The sequence below is a fragment of the Oncorhynchus clarkii genome, chromosome 33 (genome assembly GCF_045791955.1).
Source record: "Oncorhynchus clarkii lewisi isolate Uvic-CL-2024 chromosome 33, UVic_Ocla_1.0, whole genome shotgun sequence".
NCBI lineage: Eukaryota > Metazoa > Chordata > Actinopteri > Salmoniformes > Salmonidae > Oncorhynchus > Oncorhynchus clarkii.
Window position 1 is genome coordinate 17680801 of NC_092179.1, and position 9975 is coordinate 17690775.

The following is a 9975-nucleotide window of genomic DNA, read 5'->3' on the forward strand; positions in this document are numbered from 1 at the left end:
CTTATTAAGCCCCAAATTACGGCGTGCCATGTAAAGGCACAGGGACAAAGACCAAACAAACACGTACACAAAACACAGGGTTGAAACCTAAACATAAAAGCGAGGAGTAACTCAAATAAATACACACGCACACAATGATTATCACACGGGACGAGACCTGTAATCATCTGCACAATCCACAAGGACACGAATGCCCAAAACACACAGCACAGGTACTCACACGAACCAACGAACATTGCAACAATAATCGACAGACTACGGAAACCAAAGGGCACACTTATACAAGTACTAATCAGTGGGAATAGGGGCCAGGTGTGCGCAATGAAAGTTCCAGAGGGATCCCTGACACTAGGCTGCTTCAGTTAATCAACAAAATGTTGATTAATTTATTGAGCAACTACAGAACGTGATATACTACCTGATTATCCATGACTTATTTCTTGCAGCTGTTAATAAATACACCATATATACAAAAGTATGTGGACACTCTTTCAAATGAATGCAATCGGCTATTTCAGCCACACCCGTTGCTGACAGGTATATCAAATTGAGCAGAGAGCCTTGCACTCTCCATAGACAAAACATTGGCAGTAGAATGGCCTTACTGAAGTGCTCTGTTATTTTCAATGTGGCACCGTCCAAGGATGCCACATTTCAAACAAGTCAGTTTGTCAAATTTCTGCCCTGCTAGAGCTGCCCCGGTCAAGTGCTATTATTGTGAAGTGGAAACGTCTATGAGCAACAACAGCTCAGCCTTGAAGTGGTAGGCCACACAAGCTCACAGAACGGGACCTCCGGGTGCTGAAGCGCGTATCGCATAAAAATCATCTGCCTTTGGAAGCAAACTGCCTCTGGAAGCAACGTCAGCACAATAACTGTTTATCAGGAGCATCATGAAATGGGTTTCCATGGCCGAGCAGCTGCACACAAGCCTAAGATCACCATGTCCAATGCCAAGCGCCGGCTGGAGTGGTGTAAAGCTAGCCGCCATTGGACTCTGGGGTGATGAATCATGCTTCACCATCTGGCAGTTCTACAGACCAATCTGGATTTGGCAGATGCCAGGAGAACTCTACCTTCCCCAATGCATAGTGTCAACTGTAAAGTTTGTAAAGTTTCTAGACAATTCTGTTCTTCTAACTTTATGGCAACAGTTTAGGGAAGGCCCTTTCCTGTTTCAGCATGACAATGCCCCTGTGCACAAAGTGAAGTCCATACAGAAATGTTTTGTTGAGGTCAGTGTGGAAAAACTTGACTGGCCTGCACAGAGCCCTGACCTCAACCCCATCAAACACCTTTGGGATGAATTGGTACGCCGACTGCCAGCCAGGCCTAATCGCCCAACGTCAGTGCCCTACCTCACTAACGCACTTGTGGCTAAATGGATGCAAGTCTCCGCAACAATGTTCCAACATCAAGTGGAAAGCCTTCCCAGAAGAGTGGAGGCTGTTATAGTAGCAAACTCCAAAAGTGATGTGTGATGGGCTGTCGCGAATGACAATATGGATGACTGAAAATAATAATTATGTAACAATATTGATTATAGAAACATTGGGTCTAATACAAGACAAGGTGTGCAAATCTTTGTTTTATAATACATTGAAACACATTTAAACTGCTGTGAAGAAACAATGTTTTGTGGTATTTACAATCTATCATGAAATTGGGAACCAAACTAATAATTGCTGGCGAGCTTATGGCACTCGAGAGACTGGTTTCAGTTCAAGATAAGAAAATATATGTGTGACAAAAAAGAATGATTTCACATAGATTTGTATCACTGACTGCAATGTTTCCTGCCTGTTCGTACTCCTCGCAATTTTACCACTGTCTATGTAGCCTAACGTATAGCTCCAGTGATGATGGAAGCAATGCACTCAATGAATTTAATCCATCCTGCCATGACACTGGTGCTACAGAGAGCAAACATCAATCACCTTAAGATGCCAGGCTATTTATATCACCCACCACCACCAACTGTAACTCTCTCTCTCCCCACACGCAGTGACACCTGGGCCTGTGCAGGCAGCATCTCTGTGTCACTGACATGTCATGCACCAGTAGCTCTCTATTTCAGTGAATACATTACTCAGTTTGTGTGATACTTCTGTAAAAACCAGCCTGGTTATTACTAGAATAAACTAGAGTTCATTGCCTTTAGAAATGTATCCTGCTCAGAGAGAATTAACTCATGCATAAGCCTACAGGCTAAGCATAGTGCATGGAATGTTTCTATGTCTAATATAATAGTGGGAACAAAGACAATACATTTTTGTTGGATGGACATTTGAGAGTGATTATGAGGCCTAAGGGGATTCCCCAAGTCAGAGACAGAAAGAAAGATCATTGATAGATTCTGGATAAGCCTAGGGTCTATCAGAGTACCAAGCCTGTATGCATTCACATAGCACTGTTCTAGAATATTGGACCCTTGGATTTCATATTTTTCTAATTCTCAGCGCAGCTCAAGCAATTTCTCCAACTGTCAACAGATTCAAATGAATTTGGGATGTGTACCAGAAACATGTTGGTTGGGAATTGTAGGGAGGTGCTCGTCCGTCTGTGTGTCCCCTGGGGATGGTGCTCTCAGAGTCGCTTAACTATGTCACAAGGAGACGCCGGACTATCGCTCCTCAGGATGGATGAATAAAATGTACTTTTATGTCCATGTGCACAGTGTAAAATGTGTGTTTGGATTAATGTAGGCCTAATTACAGTTTGAGACAGACACTGTGTGAGGCAAACATAATATGTTTGGTTATGTTGCTTTTAGTAGGTTATTCAAATTAGTATGATTAGTGGCATCAGGTGTTTTGTCATTATCTGGCATGCACAGTGGTGTAGTGGTGCCTGGAGAAGTGGGTATACAGCTGGCTAACTCTGCAAATTGTTTTGACTCTCTGCAATTATTTGCTAATGGCAATGGCAGCCCATGAGGAGATTAGCATGGCTACTACTTTGACTTCCACAGCCAAGCAAGCTCACCATCGCCTGGCCCAACCTCGTCACGGTGAGCATGTCATCACGAGTCCATGACATGCGAGTGTTCCCCACTACAGTGATCGATGGAAAGTGCAGTGTTTCTCGTGGAAGTGTTATGGACAGTTTTATTTGCAGTTTGAAACGGGATGCTGTTTTCTGTAAAATGTGTAGACATTTCCCAGAGGCCACTATGGAAGGCTAATTTGTTTGAGACAGATAAAAGGATTGGAAGTACCATATCAAGGCATGCTTCAAGCACCAGGCTAGCCAACCCCACTCCTTTGTACTGGATCAATTTGAAGGCTACAGTGCAAATCATCACAATCAAACCAGGAGTAAATCAACTTTTAAATCAACTTAACCGCGAGGTCATGGACTATTCATTTGTAGAAAGGAATTGTGATCATGCCAAAGTAAACAGGACATAGCACTATGTGGACACAAGGAGAGTGAAGAAGCCCTTAAGGGCAGCAACTTTTGAAATGAAAAAAAATGTATATCTAAATATGATCAAAAAAGTATAAATCGTCTGACTGAGCTGCAGACCCGGTTCCAGGAGGATAAATATGATAATATGATATATAATGAGAGCAGCAACTGCATGTCTGCCAGGGTCTAGGACTTTTGCACTGAAATAATCACTGTTGGCTCCATGTAATCACTATTATATATCCTCTGTTGAGGATGCTGAATTAAAGGTGTATATTCAGCAACTTCGTCAGAATGTAGAGGGAGGTCAGGAATTCCCAACCAAAGTTATGGACAGCTGCAGCCCTGACATTTTCCCTAGCATCAATAGACTACTATAGTATTATATACAGTATATACTGTATACAGTGCAATGAGAACTGAAGAGTTACAGGCTGAATTCAAAATTGATTCAATATTTATTTTTCACCCATCTACACACAACCCCCCGGAATGACAATTTGAAAACATGTTTTCAGAAAAGTTTGCAAGTTTATTGAAAATGAAAATGAAATGCAGAAATATTAAATTTACATAAGTATTCACACCCCTGAGTCAACATTTTATTGAAGCACCTTTGGAAGTGATTACAGCTGTGAGTCTCTAAGAGCTTTCCACACCTGGATTGTGCAACATTTCCTTTATTATTTTAAAAATTCTTCAAGCTCTGTAAAAGTACAGCCATTAAATTCTGTAACTGTTCTAAAGTCCCCATTGGCTAGGGTTGAATATTTCCCCGGTATTTTACAAATGTTCCATGCCGAGAATAAATCACAAGTTATTCAAAAGCATTATAATGCATATAAATGTCTGGATTTGAGAGCTTTGATCAGCATGAAAATTCAAACCTAATGCTACCTTAGCCTGATGAGCCCCATATTAAATACATTTCCTGAGCCCTACGTTAACAACATTTAATAAACCCAAGCCCAAAAAATCCCAAATGATTGTATCAGGAATCAAGGTAAGACCTAGACGCAGACCGTGTCGAAGTAACAATGTTTATTACAGCAACAGGGGCAAAGGTACAGGACGGCAGGCAGGCTCAAGGTCAGGTCAGGCAGAGGTTGGTAATCCAGAGGTGGGGCAAAGGTACAGGACGGAAGGCAGGCTCAAGGTCAGGTCAGGCAGAGGTTGGTAATCCAGAGGTGGGGCAAAGGTACAGGACGGCAGGCAGGTTCAGGGTCAGGGGCAGGCAGAGTGGTCAGGCAGATGGGCGGGCTCGGGGTCAGGACAGGCAAGGATCAAAACCAGGAGGACGAGAAAAGAGAGACTGGAAACAGGAAAACAAGGGCTGTGAGACATGGATTTAACTCAGGACACATGAAAGGTGTGGTGTATACAAAGGGTAAGGGGCAACAGACGATGAACAGCAGAGGGACTAATCATTTTAGAGATGGGAGAGCTTGCGGGTTTCCACCCGGAGCGGGAGATCTCGGGTGGATAGCCATACCTTCTGCCAGAGACGATACCGGGTACGACGACAGTGGCGGACAAACATCTGGAAAGAAGGTACGCTGACCTCTTCCTCCTACTCGGAGATGAGCGGGGGCTAATACCCCAGAGAACATTCAAAAGTTGATAGGCCCATGGCAGTAGGGAAGGGTGTTGCCTGCATATTCCACCCACACAAGCTGCTGGCTCCAGATGGTGGGGTTGGCAGAGACCAGGCAGCGCAGAGTTGTCTCAAGATCCTGGTTGGCTCGCTCTGACTGGCCATTGGACTGGGGGTGGAACCCAGAGGACAGCCTGTCCAACAACCCAATGAGGGTGCAAAACACCTTCCAGAACCGGGACGAGATGGCAGTGTTGCCCTCAGATGGGGGAGACCCGTGACGAAATCCAGGGATATGTGGGACCAGGGACGGTGAGGGACAGGCAGAGGTTGCAGAAGGCTAGCCGGAGCTTGCCGAGGAGTCTTGTTCTGAGCATACACTGTGTAAGCGGAGACAAATGCGGAGACGTCAGGAACCATGGTGGGCCACCAAAAGCGTTGTCACACAAACGCCAGGGTCCAGCGGGAACCCGGGTGGCAGGCCAGTCTGGAGGAGTGGGCCAACTCCAGGACCGCGGAGTGGACCGCGTCAGGCACGAACATCCGATTATCAGGACCCCCCCGGGGTTTGGCTGGGAACGCTGTGCCTCCCTGACTAGTTTCCCTAGACCCCATCTGAGTGCAGTTGCCAGGCACAAGGTGGGAAGGATGATGTCGGGCTCCAGGGCAATAACCGTGGGACTATAATGGTGAGAGTGCATCCGGCTTGACATTCTTGGATCACGGCCGATATGAGAGGGAGCAGAACAGCAGGACCCATCTAGCTTGCCTGGAGTTGAGGCGTTTGGCGGTGCGGAGATACTCCAGATTTTTGTGGTCGGTCCATACGATGAACAGATGTTCTGCCCCTTCCAGCCAATGCCTCCATTCCTCCATCTTCACTGCGAGAAACTCACGATTTCCAACTTCGTAGTTTTTCTCCGTGGCTTCAGGTCTAGGGCAGAACACTGGCACAGGACCGCCTCCAATCCTACATCCGACACATCGGCCTCCACCACGAACTGACGGGGAGGGTCAGGATGAACCAGGATGGGAGCAGTGGTGAAGTGGTGTTTGAGGTCCTGGAACGCCCGGTCAGCAGCAGGGGACCACGTGAACGGAACCTTGGATGAAGTGAGTGCTGACAGGGGGGAAGCCAGGGTGCTGTAACCCCAGATGAAGTGGCGATAGGAGTTGGTGAACACCAGGAAACATTGCAGCAGCATCCTGGACGAAGGCTGGGGCCAATCCACCACCACTCTCACCTTCCTAGGATCCATATGGACACTCCCAGCCGAGATGATGTACCCCAGAAAGGGGATGGTGGAGCGATGGAACTCACACTTCTCTGCCTTAATAAACAGCTGGTTCTCCAGTAGGTGTTGAAGAACCTGTCGGACGTGGAGCACATGTTCTTGGGTAGAGCGGAAGAAGACGAGGATGTCATCAATGTAGACAAAGACTAATCTGTTCAACATGTCGCAGAGAACATAATTTACCAGAGCCTGGAACACAGCAGGGGCGTTGGTCAGGCCAAATGGCATCGTAGTGGTTTTGCACTCATCCTCCTCCCGCATCTGCACCAGATGGTAGGCGTTCCATAGATCCAGCTTGGCGACTCAAAGGCCGAGGAGATGAGTGGTAGCGGGTAGCGGTTCTTCGCCGTTATGTAATTGAGTCCCTGGTAGTCGATGTACAAGCGCAGGGTGCCCCTGCGCTGGAAAAAGAGGACAAAGGACGTATTAAATCCTGCAGCTAGGGAGTCCATAGCCTTGGTCTCCGGTCCCGACAACAAGCACAGTCATCCCCGGAGCGGAGTGGTGCTAGGGAGAAGGTCAATCCTGCATTCATAAGGTCGGTGTGGCGGAAGCGAAGTGGCCTGGGCCTTGTTGAACACCTCTTGAAGGTCCTGGTACTTCACAGGAATGGCGGAGAGGTCCTGGGCACCTTCCAAGCACCCAGGAAGACGTCCGGGGCAGGTTGCATTGACTTCAGACACTGGGTGTGGCGGTACGGACTCCAGCCCATGATGGCACCAGTAGACCAGTTGATGAGGGGATTGTGTCACTGGAGCCAGGAGAATCTGAGTAGACTTGATGAGCAGGAATTGAATAGTCTCGCTGTGATTCCCTGACACCAGTAGGTTGATGGGAGTGGTGATATGAGTGACCTGGCCTATACAGCGCCCGTCCAGCGCTCTAAAATCCTTAGGAGTGGAGAGGGGCTGAGTGGGGCTGTTCAGCTCGGAAGCCAGGGAAGTGTCAAAAAAACTCTCATTGGGCCCAAGAGTCAATGAGGACCCGGAGAGATTTAGACTGGCCTCCCCACAGCAGAATGGCATTAAAAGGGTGCGAGCAAGGGAAGCAGAAAAGTTCTCCATATGGCCCATCAGAGGACTCACTCCTACCAGTGAGCCTGATCTCTTTAAAGGACAGGAGGACACAAAATGACCAAGCGTCCCGCAATACAGACAATTCTTCGTGTAGATCCTGTATTGCCATTCCGCTGGTGAAAGCCCAGCTCTACCTAGTTGCGTAGGCTTGGGAAGCGGTGGCTCAGCCGTCTTCGGCAACCCTCGTGAAAGGTCGGGAAGCCTCAGGTGCTCACAGCAAAGGGATCGTTGGGGACTTCCGGGATGACTCGGAGCCAAGGTGGAATCCCTGGACGTGCAAGTGAAGTCGAATTTCCTCTCCCTCCCTAGTTCCTGTAGTCGACCATTGATTCAGATGGTCAAAGCGATGAGGGAATCGAGATCCGTAGGTAAATCTCGAGCAGCAAGCTCATCCTTGACCTCCTCCGAGACGCTGTGCAGGAACATATCGAACAGTGCATCCTGGTTCCATGCACTCTCCTCTGACAGCGTGCGGAAATCCACCTCGTAGTCAGCCACACTGCAGGAGTACTGCCGAAGCTGGATTAGCTTCTCTCCCAGAGAACACAGCGTAAAAACCCTTCTTAACCTTTCCCACGAACCCCTCCAGACTAACGCATATGGCCGGCTGCTGTTCCTACACAGCAGTAGCCCAGGTGAGAGCCCTCCTGGACATCATCGTGATGAGATAGGCTATCTTGGTGCAATCTGAGGGAAAGAGGAGGGCTGAAGCTTGAAAATGAGGACACACTGAGCTAGAAAGCCCAACATGTGCTCGACTCTCCATTGAAGCGTTCCAGAGGGGGTAAATGTCAAGGGGTCTGAATGTAACGGATGTGAAACGGCTAGCTTAGTTAGCGGTGCGCGCTAAATAGCGTTTCAATCGGTGACATCACTTGCTCTGAGACCTTGAAGTAGTGGTTCCCCTTGCTCTGCAAGGGCCGCGGCTTTTGTGGAGCGATGGGTAATGACACCTCGACGGTGACTGTTGTTGATGTGTGCAGAGGGTCCCTGGTTCGCGCCCGGGTATGGGCGAGGGGACGGTTTAAAATTATACTGTTACATTGATGCTGTTGACCCGGATCACTGGTTGCTGCGGAAAAGGAGGAAGGTCAAAAGGGGGGTGAGTGTAATGGATGTGAAACGGTTAGCGGTGCGCGCTAAATAGCGTTTCAATCGGTGACGTCACTTGCTCTGAGACCTTGAAGTAGTGGTTCCCCTTGCTCTGCAAGGGCCGTGGCTTTTGTGGAGCGATGGGTAACGATGCTTCGTGGGTGACTGTTGTTGATGTGTGCAGAAGGTCCCTAGTTCGCGCCCGGGTATGGGCGAGGGGACGGTCTAAAGTTATACTGTTACATAATACCTTCCGAATGCACTGTAGTATATATATATATATAAAATATATATTTTATACATTGTTTGCAAACTGATATGTGACACGTATTAATGCCAAAATAACATGCAAAACAGACAAGCCCCAAAAAAACATTTTGCAAAAAATGTGGGGATCAAAACAGGTGAGGCTCACCTGCCCTGAATGACGGGTCGCCACTGGCCGGGCAGGTGGCGTTGCGTGGGCGAGATCCTGAGCGCATTATCGTGCCATTCACTGCCATCACCTCATGTTTCAGCATGATAATGCACATCCCAATGTCACAAGGATTTGTATACAATTCCAGGAAGTTGAAAATGTCCCAGTTCTTCCATGACCTGCATACTCACCAGAAATGTCACCCATTGAGCATGTTTGGGATGCTCTGGATTTACGTGTACGACAGCATGTTCCAATTCCCGCCAATACCCAGCAACTTCACACACCCATTGAAGAGGAGTGGGACAACATTCCATAGGCCACAATCAACAACCTGATCAACTCTATGCAAATGAAATGGGTGGTGCTGCATGAGGCAAATGATGGTCACACCAAATACTGACTGGTTTTCTGATCCACGACCCTACCTTTTTTTTTTTTAAGGTAAATGTATCTGTGACCAACAGCTGCATATGTCTGTGACCAACAGCTGCATATGTGTATACCCAGTCCATAGATTAAGACCTAATGAACTCATTTTGATTGACTGATTTCCTTTTATGAACTGTAACTCAGTAAAACCTTTGAAATTGTTGCATGTTGCGTTTATATTTTTGCTCTGTGTATGTATACAAAATGTGTATCACAAGTTGGACGCTGCACCTAACGCCTTTATGGGCGATTGGCGCTCTGGGATTCAATTGCTCTTCAAACAGGTAAACTTGTAAAATTGGCCAACATAAGTGATGTGAAATTATATTTGCTAAAATATTTTTGATGCATAGTTTGCTAGCATGAAACAAGCGTTTAGACAACTCCCTCATTACATGACTGTTTAAAAGAATCCCTGTGATAAATCGGATGACCTACATCGAGTTTGTTTTGAAGTGTTGAATGGGGCAAAACACGCGGAGCGTTCTTCCAGTGGAAGCAGACGCTAAACCACATAAGGTTTCAATAACAAAAGAATGAGAAACATCCACAAACAAATTGCCAAACGCCCCCCTCTCCTCCCTACCGGTATTGGAGCGCAAGCCGGCTGGTTTTACTTGATGCTCTTGCCGGTCTCTTGTCTCCAGCGCTATGCTC